This window comes from Callithrix jacchus, chromosome 5, assembly GCF_049354715.1.
Source record: "Callithrix jacchus isolate 240 chromosome 5, calJac240_pri, whole genome shotgun sequence".
In the NCBI taxonomy this organism is placed as follows: Eukaryota; Metazoa; Chordata; class Mammalia; order Primates; family Cebidae; genus Callithrix; species Callithrix jacchus.
The window spans coordinates 82,466,993-82,479,790 of NC_133506.1; the positions used below are offsets into that span (position 1 = coordinate 82,466,993).

Sequence of the window (12,798 nt, forward strand, 5' to 3'; positions counted from 1 at the left end):
GACTGAGGCTCTTTCTAGATGTTAGATTTTTCAGAAGTTAGACTCACAAGTAGAGATGACTAGTGAGCTCAGAATTAGTGAAACAGACACCAATATTAGGGATTTAGGGGCCCTAAAAGACATATAATATCAAAAGCACAGATCCTGAAGTCCAGCATCTATCACATATAAAGCATATTGACGACTCCTGCTGTTAATCTTGGAAGTCCTAAGGATGGATTATCTCTAATTCAGTTAAAATAACTGTGTACTACAAATAGGTGTTAATAAACAAGCATATATGGCATATTTACAGCTTGTATAATGTGAGTTCACTTACTTTGTCTTCATAACTACTCTTTAAGAAGATAAGCAGCTGAGATTTTAATTGCCATTTATTGCTGAGAAAAATAATTCAGTAATGGTACCTTGTTCCTTTACTTACAGGAGATAGTAGTGCCAAACTCAAACCGAGATCTTATATTTCCAAATGTTAACAAAATGCCATTATACCCTGCACCAAGTACTTTTACAAAAAATTAGTGAGACTTCCTACTCACAAGGAGGTTGAAACAATTTTTAATTCAATATTTAGACTGATCACATAATTTAAGCGTGAAAGGAGTACACAGAAGTAGAAAACATCATCCTTGGCTTCAAGGAAACTTCAAAGGTTTACAGCAGTTAAAAAAAGCAAGACTTAGGGGAACAGAAAGTAACCCTGAAGGTCAGGAGCCATGTCTTATCATGTCTTATGGTATTTACAGCTAGTATAACTAGAAGGTAATGTTTGGTCGGTATTTGTTGGTTGACTAAATGTACTGATCGAACCTTCTAGACAGGAAATATTAGACCCCATTCATTTTCCCCAGGAGCTAAATTTTGTCTGTGACCAAAGAATCAGCCAAATCATCAAATAGCTCTTAAACAATGTAACCTAGAAAGTTCAGGCACCACTTTTGGGCTACACCTATGACTAAAAGTATTTCATAGAAAAATAAAAATTTTGAACTACATTCTATTACATAACTGCCCAAAAGGTTATGGAACAATTTCCATAACTTAATCCAGTTGAAATGCTACAAAAGACAACTATCTTTCACTCTTGCTTTATTCTAAATTAAACACATCCTCTGCTTCTATAATAAATAATTGTTCATAATATTTCTCATCAGTAGTGCTTCTTTTGTGTTGTTTCCTTCAGCTGTCTTGTCAACACTATCTTTTTTTCAGATCTTTTATTTTTTAATACTAACAATCACTTATTTGCCACATACAATACTAAGGGAGAACAAAATGTGATAAGAAAATATGAGTACAAAAGTAAACTCAGTTTATAAAGCATAATTTTATTTTATTTTATTTTATTTATTTTGATACAGAGTCTTGTTCTGTTGCCCAGGCTCGAGTCCAGTGGCATAATCTCGGTTCACTGCAACCTCTGCCTCCCAGGTTCGAGTGAATCTCCTGCCTCGGCCTCCCGAGTAGTTGGGATTACATGCATGCACCACCATGCCCAGCTAATTGTTGTACTTTTAGTAGAGATTTGGTTTCACCATGTTGGCCAGGATAGTCTCAATCTCTTGACCTTGTGATCCGCCTGCCTTGGCTTCCCAAAGTACTGGGATTACAGGCGTGAGCCACTGCACCCAGTTCCAAAGTACAATTTTATATCCCGCCACAGACTTCATTTCAGAGTATGCATGCCCTATTCTCCAATCTATTCAGTGACAAGATATTGGCACTGGAGCCCGAAGGACTTAACTTTTGTTGGCAAAAGCCTTGCATGGGTCAAAATAATTTTTAAACCTTTGACAAAAAAAAATCCCAAAAAGACCTGGCTTCAAATTTCAGTTGGTAGTTGCATGTTAGATATGTTAAGAGACCTAAACTCAAATAAAAAGGAAAGTTGACAGTAAACTAGTCAATGCAAAGAACTTACAAAAGCATAAGCCCAGAAATTACATGCGATGCCTCGTCTATAAAATACCAAGGAGGCATTACTGTTTACACCAGAGTGACAGGGCTTTCTTGAGTGATTATTTATACCAAGGGTTTAGTACAGTTAAAGAAGTCTGTCATAAATTGCCTCAATATGCCATAAGTGTGGATATATTCTAGGTTAAATTATATGAGTACTACAGAAAGAGATATGTGAGATAAACCAGTACAATACCTGCACACTGTTGAATCCGACAGTAGGAAATAAACAGCCAGTTATGAAACAAACTCAATTCTTAATGTCGGAAACAGAATAAGGCTCCATTTTTTTTTGGAGAAAAGACACTAATCATTTAGGGTTTATGGGTGAAGATTGGGCAGTAGGCAGTTTAACCTCCTGACCCCTGTCCCACCCTATCCCCATGTTCCACCTGTTCCCCAAAACAAAAGAAGAAGGGCTTGACTTGCACAACAGAGGAAGCTCCACATCTGGCTTTTGACTCATGTGAAAAAGCACTTAGAACCATGCCTGGTACACTATAGGAATCTCAGATATTAATGAAATCTGACTCCACGACAATATCTTATCCATGGTAGGATGGATGAAACATTCCATATGTCTTATTACCCAGTAAATTGAAATAGGCCCCTTCAAATGCAAAGACTTAATTTTAATCATTGTTTCTGATCATCTAAAGCTATAACCTTCTTTGCTTCCTCAATAGACCACCACTCAACCTTTGGGGCCATCTTCTTGGCCCCTATCATGATCCTGCAAGACAATGCTGCCCCCAGAGGCTGTGAGGGTAACGTGGGTTGTACAGACAACTTAGTTTTGGGCTCCCACATTTGCTTTTAATCATTCATACATCAGCTCTACTTCTCATTCCTACTAGAAGCATCTTCCCAACGGCCTTCTAATTCATTACTGTTTTGAAAACTAGACTAAGTTAAGTTGATAAAAATATATACTGAGACCAGGTGCGGTGGCTCACACCTGCAATCCCAGCACCTTGGGACACTGAGGTGGGCAGATCACCTAAGGTCAGGAGTTCAAGACCAGCCTGACCAACATGTAGAAGCCCTGTCTCTACTAAAAATGCAAAATTAGCTGGGCATGGTGGCACATGCCTGTAATCCCAGCTACCAAGGAGGCAGGAGAATCGCTTGCACCTGGGAGGCGGAGGTTTCAGTGAGCCAAGATTTCGCCATTGCACTCCAGCCTGGGCAACAAGAGCAAAACTCTGTCTCAAAATAATAATAATAATAATTAAAAATATAGATAGATAGATAGATTGCTAAGTTTAAGAACTTGAGGCCAGGCGTGGTGGTTCATGCCTGTAATCCCAGCTCTTTGGGAGGCCAAGGTGGGCAGATCGCCTGAGCTCAGGAGTTCGAGACCACCCTGGGCAACATGGTAAAACCCCATCTCAACTAAAATACAAAAGATTAGCCAGACGTGGTGGCTCGCACCTGTAGTCCCAGCTACTTAGGAGGTTGAGGCACAAGAATTGCTTGAGTTCGGGAGGCAGAGGTCGCAGTGAGCCAAGATTATGCCACTTCACTCCAGTTTGGGCTATAGAGTAAGACTCTGTCTCAAAAAAAAAAAAAACAGATCTGAATATATAAAAATCTCTTGGCCTGGTGTGGTTGTTCACACCTGTAATACCAGCACTTTTGGAAGCCAAGGTGGGTAGATCACCTAAGGTCAGGAGTTCAAGACCAGCCTGACCAACATGGAGAAACCCCACCTTAACTAAAAATACAAAATTAGCCGGGTGTGGCAGTGCATGCCTGTAATCCTAGCTACTTGGGAGGCTGAGGCAGGAGAATCACTTGAACCTGGAAGGTGGAGGTTGTGATGAGCCAAGATCGCACCATTGTACTCCAGGCTAGGCAACAAAATCAACACTCCATCTCAAAAAAAAAAAAAATCTCTTAAGATTTGTATGTCTGAAGTACACATAACTGGCTTCTAGTTCACAGTGAATTAATCACAAGCCTAACTCCCTTCCCTCGGCAAACACCATTAATGGAAAATAAATCTCCATGCTTAATGGAAAATAAATTCATTAACAACACTGAGAACAAGAGTAGGTCAACTTCGGAAGAGGGAAAGCAGGCTCCAAAGCCATGATCCAGGATAGAAACACAGGAAGCCATAGCCCAGAACATGAATGGAATGCTGGCTCACCCTCCTTCTTCCCAGTAGAGCTCCAGGAGCGCAAAAGCCCTGCTTCCCCACTGAGGCTGTGAAGAAGAGCAGTCAGGGAGATGCACCATAGGGACAGGGACAGGGACAGGACAGCCAGGCCCTACGACCCATCCTTCCTTAGCATTACCACACACAGAAAGGCTGGGCAGACTCAGAAAAGCCAAATGTAGAGCTTCCTTTGTGGTGTAAGTCAAGCCCTTCTTTTGTTTTGGGGAACAGGTAGGACATGGGGATAGGGTGGGACAGGGGTCAGGAGGTTAAGCTGCCTACTGCCCAATCTTCACCCATAAACCCTAAAATGAAGATGTCACTTGACAGGTACCACCTTGATACTGAGCTCCCCACTGTTATTTCCCGTTCGGGGGAGAGGCCTATTGGAGAAAAATCTCCAAATAACAGGAGAGGAAATCCATGCCAGCCATTTCTTTGATAAACAAAGGTACTCATTCATTCCTAAGTATAAACAGACTAGTAAGATCACCAGAGCTTTGAGGAAGACTGAAGCACACATCCCCAAAACGGATAAAGATAAGAAAAAGTCAATTTTATTTCTCAGAGGAAATAAAATCGATGACTTGAGGAACACAGAAGAACATTTAAAGTTTCAATGTAGCATCCACAGGGATATTTAAAAGGTAATGCAGGATAAAATAAGAAATTTAAAAAGAGAGAACAGAAAAGAACTTACAGAAAGGGAAAGTATTTTTTAAATTTCCCAGAGTTGAAGAAAAACACAAGTCTTCAGACTGGAAGGGTATACCAAGTACTAAGCAGGAATTAAAAAGTATCCTCAAAGAAATGCACTCTTGTGAGATTTCAGAACTATAAAGATAAATAAATAAATGTTAAAACTTTCAAATAGAAAAATCACGCTGCCTACAAAGGAACAAGAACCACATTCTGATCAGACTTCACATCAGTAACTCTGAACACCAGACTGACACAGAGCAACGTCCTCAAAATTCAAAGGAAAGTTATTTTGAACCTACAATCCTATACTCAGCCAAATTATTAAACGAGTCTAAGAGGAAAATAAAGACTTTCAAATGTGCATGGCATGTGATTTACTTTCCATATAATCTTAGGAACGAGTTTTTGACCAAATATTCCAGAGCAAATTTTTAAAAATTTTAATTTGGCTGCTGCTAGATCAGAAGAAAAAAAATATTTTTAAGGAATCTAAGAAAGAGGAAGAAATGGGATCAAAGAAATTGTAGATTTCATTCAGGAGGACAATGAGAGAAATTCTGGAATGACAGCTGTGCAACAAGCTAGAAAAAAGTCTAGAAATCAATGGATACAAATTTATATATATATATATATATTTCTTTGAGACGGAGTCTTCCTCTGTCGCCTAGGCTGGAGTGCAGTGGTACAATTTCAGCTCACTGCAAACTCCACCTCCCAGGTTCAAGCAATTCTCCTGCTTCAGCCTCCCAAGTAGCTGGGATTACAAGCGCATGCCACCACTCCCAGCTAAGTTTGTATTTTTAGTAGAGACAGGGTTTTGCCATGTTGGCCAGGCTGGTCTCAAACTCCTGACCTCAGCTGATCTCCCTGCCTTGGCTTCCCAAAGTGCTAGGATTACAGGCGTGACCCACCACGCCCAGCCTAGATACAAATTAAAACAAGGAATCAAAGAGCCCTGAGGCATTCAAGAAAAAAATGCACTCATACTTAACAGCATGTTTACACACTGGATCATCTTAGTATTGAGATAAGGGTTCATGCTGCTCCAGCAATAAGAAATAAAGATTATTAAAATTGCCAGAAAAATAAATGAGCTACACAAGAAAAGTCATGGCCTAAATATGAAACAAACTATGATACGATTTTGATCAAGTGACAAAAGCAAGAAAAAATAATGCATTGCATCTTTCCCTTGTAAAAGCCTCGTTCAAGTGGTTGTCCTGGTGGCTACTGGCTTTGCATTTCCTTGTCTGATTCAAGAGCACATTTGGATCTATAAATAATCATATTTACAAAAGTCATAATATTATGAATGTTGTTTTTCAGGCAACCCCTAACACATAAAAGACATAATAACCATTAGAGAATACAATTCACATGTTGTTACTTCACAAAATAAAAACAGTGAGATAGCTGAGAGGTAGCATATGTCTGTGATTAAGACCATAACCTCTGGAGCCAGGTCCCTGGGCTCAAATCCTAGCCAATTACTTCCTTGAACTTGGACGAATGATACTCTCTAGGCCTTAGTTTCCTTGTCTGTGACTAGAGGGGAAGAACAGTAAATCTCTCATATAGCACTGCAGTGAGGAGCTCATGAGTCCCATTTGTGAAGTGTTACGCATCGTGCCTGGCTCATGGCATGTGCGTGGCTGTGAAGCAGTGTATGGAATTCGGGAGGCAAATGGAAAGAGAGATGGAAAGAAGGCCGGGTGTGGTGGCTCAGGCCTGTAATCTCAGCACTTTGAGAAGCTGAGGCAGGTGGATCACCCTGAGGTCAGGAGTTCAAGATCAGCCTGGCCAACATGGTGAAACCCTGTCTTTGGGGGAAAAAAAAGAGAGAGAGAGAGAGAGATGGAAAGAAATATAAGGACCCCATGTTCCTTATCTTACAACTTAGGGGTCAGGTCATGGGGTCTATAGACCCTATATAAAGTTGACAGACCAAGAAATAGAGGTCTACGCTTATTATCTGAAGTTTTAAAGGCCACAAAGAGAACTATAAACAGAAAAAAAAACTGCAGGGAAGGGAGAGATGTCATGCAAAGTGAGCTGATTCTTCATCTTTCCAACAGGGAGTCAACCATTACTAGTTAAGCATAAGAAGTGTAGGAATAAAGCTCTGGCGACAATCATCAGAGCTGTGGCCAGAAATGGTTAAGAAGTGGGACAGCTCTGGGGAACTTAACTAAGGAGAAGAAGTGGGCTCACTTTCAGTTGTGTTAACTTCTGAATTATGTAAATGTGTTATGTGTTGCTTAATATAATTTGCTTTTACAATAAAACATTTTTAATAATACATAAAATTTTAAAAGAAAGAAAATTTGTTACAGACACAACTGAGAGAAAATGAATAATCTTCCAGTTATAAAGAGCTCATACAAATTGAAAAGAAAAATAAACCCCAAACTGATAAACAAACAGGCAACAGACATAAACAGATCATATGCCCCAAAGAAGCAAAATAAAGGTCTTGAAGAGATATTTGAACACCCATGTTGAAAGCAGCACTATTTGCAGAAGCCAAAAGGTGGGAGCAATGCATGTGTCTATCAGTGCATGAATGGACCAAACACATGTGCTGTATACACGCCATGGAATACGATTCAGCCTTAAAAAGGAAGGGGATTCTGAAGTGCACTGCAACAGGGATGAATCTTGAGGACCTTATGCTGAGAGGCCGGGCAACAAAAACACAAATACAATATGACTTCCATTATATGAGGAATCAAGAATAGTCAAACTCAGAGGAACAAAAAGGGAAATGGTGGTTGCCAGGGCATAGGGGCAGGGAGGAATGGGGAGGTGTATAATCGGCACATAGTTTCCGTTTTGCAAACTGCAAATGTCCAGGTGATGATGGCTTTACAACAGTGTGAATGGACATAATACCACTGACTATATATACTTAAGATGGTTAAAATGATAAATTTTGTGTTATGCATATTTTACCACAATTAGAACGAAAAAGAAAATAATGTGCTAAGTCAGGGGTTAACAACCTTTTTTTATAAAGGGCCAGATGGTAAATATTTTCTACTTTGCAGGCCAAATGGTCTCTGTGGCAACCACTCAACTCTTCTCTAGAAGTGTAAGAACAGCCATGGGCAATGTATAAGTGAACACGTAGCTGTGTTTCAATAAAACTTTATTTACAAAAGAAGGCTGCAGCTGCCGGGCGTGGTGGCTCACGCCTGTAATCCCAGCACTTTGGGAGGCTGAGGCGAATGGATCACGAGGTCAAGAGATTGAGACCATCCTGGTCAACATGGTGAAACCCCGTCTCTACTAAAAATACAAAAAACTAGCTGGGCATGGTGGTGCGTGCCTGTAATCCCAGCTACTCAGGGGCCCGAGGGAGGAGAATTGCCTGAACCCAGGGGGCGGAGGTTGCAGTGAGCCGAGGTTGCGCCATTGCACTCCAGCCTGGGTAATAAGAGCAAAACTCTGTCTCAAAAAAAAAAAAAAGAAGGCTACAGCCTAGATGTGGCTCATGGGTTTGCCAACATCTGTGCTAAGTGAAAGAATTTACGGAAAATAAAGAAGTCTAGGCCTGGTGCTTTGGGAGGCCAAGGTGGACAGACTGCTTGAGGCCAGGAGTTTGAGACCAGCCTGGCCACCATGGCAAAACCCTATCTTCAGTAAAATTACAAAAATTAGCCAGACATGGTAGTGAGTGCCTATAATCCCAGCTATTCTGGAGGCTGAGGCAGGAGAATCACTTGAACCTGGAAGGCGGAGGTTGCAATGAGCTGATATTGCACCACTGCACTCCATCCTAGGCAACAGAGCAAGACTCTGAGGAGAAGGGGAGGGGAGGAGAGGGGAGGGGAGGGGAAAGAAGTCTAAACTATAATACTATATTAGGTAAATATAAACATACACAGACCAAAAACAAAACAAACATACACAAACAAAAAACCCAACAGAGCATATTTTTTAAAGATAACATATTAAAAGATCTATGTCACTGGCTGGGCATGGTGGCTCATGCCTGTAATCTCAGCACTTGGGAGGCCAGGATGGGAGGATCACTTGAGGCAAGAAAGTTCAAGACCAGCCTGGGCAACATAGCGAAACCCTGTCTCTACTAAAAATAAAAGAATTAGCCAGGTGCAGTGGTGCACACCTGCAGTCCTAGCTACAAACTGGGTAGGATAGGCAGGGGGCGCCTGTTTTATATAGTGTGACTAGACTTTCCAGGACAGTTGCAATTTTAAAACGCTGCAGAAATGTGCACACAAACACTCACCCACCAAGTGGAACTGGAAAAGGCAATCAAATCTCCCATCTCCAACCCTTTACACAGTTTAGAATGCAGTCCTACTTTAGATTAGTTAGGAGAGACTAATCTCTTTTAGAGAAAAAGTCCGGAGATAAAATATGTGGAAAAAGAAAAGCTAGAAATTCCACGTAGTTGATTTCCAGGTTTGGTCTCTGGGGCAACAGCAGCAAAAGCTCATCTGGCCCAGGAGGCAGCTAGAAAACCAGGGAGGTGGGGAGCAGGAAGACCTTGTCTGCCTGGTTTAGTGAGCAAAAAGCAATGACCTTGGGGAGAGGAGCGCGCCCGTAATTTCAGCACTTTGGGTAGCTGAGGCAGGCGGATCACCTGAGGTCAAGAGTTCGAGACCAGTCTGACCAACATGGCAAAACCCAGTCTCTACTAAAAATACAAAAATTAGCCAGGCATGATGGTGAGTGCCTGTAACCCCAACTACTCAGGAGGCTGAGGCAGGAGAATCACTTGAACCTGCGAGGCAAAGGTTGGCAGTGAGCCGAGATCATGGCACTGCACTCCAGCCTGGGAGACAGAGTGAGACTCCCTCTCTAAAACAACAACTACAACAACAAAAAACACTGACCTTGTGGCAAGGAGGCCTCTGAAGTCAGCTCAGAAAACTACGTGAAGCTCAAATGAGACAAGCAAAACCAACTGCAGCCACGGTACTGACAGGCAGCCCCAGGACTAGGCATGTGAGCACGTGTGCCAGCTCCAGGGCCAGTCCCTGCCCCACACCTACAGGTCCACAGCCTGCACCTGTCCTCACTGTGACTCAGGACTTTGCCCTTGCTTTCCCCTAACCAGGAGTGCTCCAGCCAAGTCCACACTATTAGCCTTGAACAGAAATGACTTCCTCCCTCACTTCTTCCTCTCACTCAAGACCACAGAAGATGATGCTTCAAACCAAAGGTCTGGGTTTTTAGGGCCGTCTCTGCAAGGTGCCACAAGTTCTTTAAAACATTGCGACAAAAAACAGAAGCACAAACGGGAGCACATGGCTGCTGTGCTCTCACACAACAACACAAAGGACACAGTGATAAAGGGACTTGGCCTAAGGCTGGGGAAAGGGGGTGGGTGAGGATGACACTTACCATCTCATCCAGGGTGTAGTGCAAGAGGCTGTGCTCATAAAGGATGAAGAACTGTTGCTGCCATTTCTGCAACAGAGCACAAGGTGGGTGGGTTAGGAGGATCTGGGTCCTGGCCCTGGAGCTTGGGTTGTGGAGTTCCCATGTCTGACAAGCTCAATCTAAGGAAGGTGGTTCCACAGATTCTACTTCTGGGGCAGGTGGCAGGAAAGGAGGGACCCAAGGCATAAGATGCAGATTCATCAGCGAGGCCTGGGCTGGGAGAAAGGCCCAAATCACATGTGTGATTGAGGCTTAATAAGAAGCTTCTTTTTTTTTTTTTTTAATAATTGGAAGCTCCTCAGGAGCAGAAACAACGTGAGGTTACCTTTTTGTATTCCTTCTGGCACCCAGCACAGAATGCATCACATGATATGTGTCAATATTTATTTGATAAATGATCTGACATGACATGGAATAACCCAGGAATGCCAAGGCACGGATTCACCACTTCTGAAAAAAATCTGGGAAGCTGCTATAAAAAGGTTGTTCTTATAATCCACTGGGAAAGAGGAGGCACAAAGACAGCCAGGATCCAGAATTCACTGAGGTAAAATGAGCTAATGAAAATCAAAACAGAGAAGCAGCAAGACAAGTGGAAATAATTCTAATATCCAAGGAGTGATAACTGGCAGAGTGTCTCCTGCTCTATTCTCCATCCAAAAGTCAGACCACTGGGAAGTGCCCATGGTGGTCAGATGCCACCAGAAGCCAAAATGAAAAGGAGTATGTCTTCCTCTGTGTGGGGAGAAGGGCCTTGTCCATAATGCAACAGTGTTGACCCAGGTCATGAATGACAGGCACAGCTCCCAGCCCCAAATCATCACAAGGGACCATGACCTATTTTCAACATTTCAAAAAGCACAATCCAGCCTGGGCAGCATGGTGAAACCCTGTCTCTACTAAAAATACAAAAATTGGCTAGGTGTGGTGGCACACACCTGTTGTCCCACCTACTTGGAAGACTGAGGCGGGAGAATCCCTTGAACCTGGGAGGCGGAGGTTGCAGCGGGCCTAGATCATGCCACTGCACTCAGCCTGGCGACTGAGCCAGTCTCCGTCTCCAAAAAAAAAGAAAAGAAAAGAAAACAGCCCAATAATGCTCAAAGTTTAACTGGCAATAAGGCCACATGAACTGACTACGAAAGTACATCTCTCTGCTTTGGGCCGGGGTTATCATTTATACTAATGATTCCTGTCAAAGGCTGGAAATGGGAATTTTGTACAACCTTGATAAAAATAGAAAAGGGAACTACTCCCTGGACACTGTAGTCTGGTTGGACCAGTGATTCCTGAGTCCTCCCGTCTGGGTGGCATGAACAGGGACTCAAAGGGCCTTGCTAAGAGGCCTTGTAGAGGGCTGTTCCATGCTGGGTGTGTAGAGGCCACCTGAACATGTTTCCCAGGAGCATTTCCAAGGGCCTTATGTGCTGCCTTTGAAATCAAAACCCATTCCAGAAGGAATCCCAAAGACCAGAGACACAATGCAAGGCCTGTGGGACCAGGGTACACAGCCCAAGGCCCCTACTCCAAATGTAATATTCAGGGTGGGGAGGGAGTGAGTAGCAGAAATTAAGAAGAAGGGAAAAGGGAGCTCCAGGGATGGAGGGGATGCGCGGCAGCACTGTAAGAGACCATGTGAGGAAGGACAGTGTTTTAACTGGAGTCCAATCCAGAGGGACTTCCTGGCAGAGAAACAAACCACAGGTCAGGTCAATGGTGGTCCCAGCTCTAGCAGGGCCCCCAAGCCCTCACTAGTGCTAGTGGGCTGAACCCCTGGCTCAGGAGGAAAGGAGGTGAGGCATGGAACGAATTGGGAGCTGCTTCTTGGGAGCTGCTCAGCATAACGCAAACGTTTTTTTCAACTGCTCTTTTGCCTCTTTCATTTGACTGTTCCCAGAGTCAGGCTTACCCACAAAACAAGCAACACCCACATGAGAGCTCCTCACTCTGAAGGGAGCACTACACATAACTATGCATAATTGAGACCTTTCCTGTACAACATACAAGTGCACCAAATGCAGGAGTCCTGCTGATCCTGCCACCCCAGGATCCACTGTTCAATTCTCCATCTCTCTTCCATTCTGCAAGTTCACCCTTGGATGGGCCCCCTTTTCTGGTTCCTCCCACCCTGAGAGTTGGCTCTGATGCCCTTACCTGAAACCAGTGCACTAAGCTGTTAAAGTTGGTCCCATCTGGAGCCAGAAGTGGCCAACCACCAAAAAAGGGTTTTGCCTAGAGGAGAAAAAAGAGGGCAGATCATCAGCAGCCTTCAACTCCAGAGAGAGAGAACAGCTGAAGTTAACAGCATGCATTCACTGGAAAGAGATGTTGCCTCTGCTCAGCAGAGGTCATGCCACCCATTCCCACTGTGGTACATCTGTGGCTGCTTGACAGTTAGAGGCTGGTAGGGATTCTACAGAATCTGGGGTGGAGTGGGGAACACAGAACCTGGCAGGAGTGTGAGAACCTGTAGAGTACAGGAGCCCCTAAGACATGCTGCATCCCTCAAGCTCCTGATCCAGTCAACAAGATCGGGGTTGGGCGGGGGGGAATGACATTTT

The 12,798-nt window shown here is 43.3% G+C and overlaps 1 protein-coding gene across 1 annotated transcript in view; it reads right to left on the reverse strand.

The window, feature by feature from the left end:
- Nucleotides 1-12,798, reverse strand: part of LOC144582812 (uncharacterized) — a 49,028-nt gene that overhangs the window by 21,667 nt on the left and 14,563 nt on the right. The window contains exons 3-4 of the mRNA XM_078375415.1: nucleotides 12,392-12,469; nucleotides 10,199-10,264 (exon numbers count right to left, since the gene is read on the reverse strand). The gene's annotated coding sequence lies outside the window, so the exon portion shown is untranslated. The remainder of the gene's footprint in view (nucleotides 1-10,198; nucleotides 10,265-12,391; nucleotides 12,470-12,798) is intronic.